Source organism: Melozone crissalis, unplaced genomic scaffold (assembly GCF_028551555.1).
Source record: "Melozone crissalis strain CALT ecotype California unplaced genomic scaffold, PUWL_Pcris_2 ptg000044l_1, whole genome shotgun sequence".
Classification (NCBI taxonomy): Eukaryota; Metazoa; Chordata; class Aves; order Passeriformes; family Passerellidae; genus Melozone; species Melozone crissalis.
In genome coordinates, this window is record NW_026535822.1 from 2,249,928 (window position 1) to 2,252,480 (window position 2,553).

The window sequence follows — 2,553 nt, forward strand, 5'->3', positions numbered from 1 at the left end:
GTTGGCCAAGTTTGGGTGTTCCTTTTCCTGTGAAGAACCCTTGATGCAGGAGCATTTGTGGTGAGGACGTGGAAGCTTTGTAGGTTCTAAGAGGCTTTGTTTGATGGGAAAGAAGAGAAGAGTGTTTGGAGAAGTGGCACTGAAGGCCCAGTGTCCCTGGGCAGGGAGGGGCATGCCAGAGGTGCCTCTGTTGCAGCAGCAGATGTGGGCTGTGCCTCTTTTGGGTGGGAAGGTCAAGGCAAAGCAAGGGCTGGGCTGCAGCTGCTGCTGCTGTGTGAGCCCTGCCGTGCGTGTGGGCGCTCCCAGAGCCGTGGCTGGGGCTGGGCTGCAGCTGCAGCTTTCTTGTCCTCTCAGTAAGCTGCTGCCTGCAGTCCAGTTTCCATCTGGGAAATCCTCAGCTGGGCAAACTGGCCAGTCTTGCTGTCCATGTTGCAGAGCTCTTTCCCCTTGCTCTTGGGCATCTCTGTGGGAAGAGATGTGTGTTCCCATGCTGTCCCTGCCAAGCTGCAGCCTGGATGAGACTGCTGTGCTCAGGGCTGTGGAAGAAGGAGCACATCCCTTTGCCAGGAGCTGGCAGGACTCCTGCTAAGCAGCCATTCCATGTGTTCAGTGTCACCCCCATGTTCAACACTGTCAACTCTGACAGTTTTTGGACTGTGTTTGAGAAGTCAATTTTTCTGACAGTTGAAGGGCTTTGGGTCCCAGAGTTGTTGTTCGGAAGAAGGGATGAAGTGTGTGAGCCATGGAGTTGTTGGACCAGGTGTTTTTTGTAAGTGGTGGAAGGTTTTCTGCCTGTCTGTTTCTCTTTCAAGGGCAATATTATTGTTGACCCTGAGTCTTCAGGAGGGGAGCCTGTGGGCAGAGCTGCAGCAGAGGGAGCTTTGCCTGGCACCGAGAGCCGCAGGAACAATTCCCAGGAGCCCGAGGAGCTTGGTAAGGTCAGAGCCCCCACTGGTTTAGAGAGGGGTGAGATGGCTGCTCTGAGCCTGCCTCTGGCAAGAAGGGAGATGAGAAGGGTTGAGTTCCTGTCTGCAGACTTGGTGCTTCCTGGTGCCTTGGGTTCAAATCCTGCACGGGCACAACCTGCCTGAGCCCTGCCCTCCACGCTTCTCCAGAGGCTCTGACACTGAGTGCTCTGCTGGGGCAAGAGAGCAGGGAATAAACCTGACCTTGTGGCAGTTGTGTCACCAAGCCAGGTGTCCCAGTTTTGTGCTGATGTCCATGGATAAGTTTGCTGCAGGATGTCAGTGCTCTGGAGGCAACCCTGAGTGACTCTTGAAGCAAGAGAGGAAAAGCCCAGCAAAAGGTCAGTGTAGAAATCTGAGCTTTTTGTCTCCAAGCATTAAATCCATGTAGTGCCACTCTGCTGATAGCTGTAGTGAGACACATTAAAAATACAAGCAGCAGAAGCTCTGAGGCCAAGGAAATCATTAGTCACAAAACCAGGAGCTCAACGAAAATCTGAAATCACCCCTTAAAATTAGTGAGAACTAAAGGTGAGAGAGAGCACTTTGGGTCTGCATCCTTGAGCAAAGCTGGTGCTGCCTGCAGTCCTGTTAGGGAGCTCTTTCCTTCACAGCTGTGAGAAACAGAATTCACGCTTAGAATTATTAAAAGTTTAATAGTAATAGGTTAAAAAAAGACAATAATTGCAGCACTGTGGTGCTCAGGGCTAACACCCAAACAACACTTGTTCTAAGTGACAGTGTTAGCTTTATGGTGTTACTTTGCTGAGAGGCAAGTATATTCATGTGTTTCATGAATTTTTCCAGCATTCTTCGGAATTTTCTCATGTTTTGGGAACTCCTTATTTTGACTGCTTCGCACTCAGGTTTACTGCATGACATCCTGTGCATCATGTCAACATATTTTATTTTTGCTTGTGTCTCCTTCCTGCTGTTTCACATCCTCTGATAAGGCTTTAGTAGGTTCTCCCTAAATTTCACATGATATTCTCCAATTGTCCTCTGGTGCTCTGCCTTGTGTCAGGGTTATTTTATCACTTGGACAGGTTGGTCAGTGGACAGCCTTACACTGATTTTAGTTACACACAAGCCTTTTTTCCCGTTATGTCTGCTAGAGTCTATAACACAATACGTTCATCACACAATTGTTTCCATAAGTGATGCATAGATATTATATTCATTACACTACTGTTTCTATGAGCAAAACAGTGCAAACTTAAGCTGATAGATTCTGTTATAGTACAAGCAGCTAAAAGAGTTCTAACTGATGCTATTTCTAAATACTTATAATCACTAACAACGTCCATCAGCTTATACATAAATGCATAAGCCAATATTACCTGGTCATTTGTCACCCAGCTGTTCATCCCAGAGCTGGTGGTTGTTTTGCAGGAGCTGTGGCTCACTGCAGAGGGCAGGTTGTAGATGGCAGGGAGCAGTGCTAGTTCATAACTCAGCTGCCAGCACCTTCAGCTTCAGCCATTTCAGTGAGGACTGAGATGTCTCTGTCAGCACAGAGAAAGAACCAGGCTGGGCTTCTTTGTGGCAGCTGGGTCTGTCTGTGTTTCAAGCTCTCATGGGGGCCCTT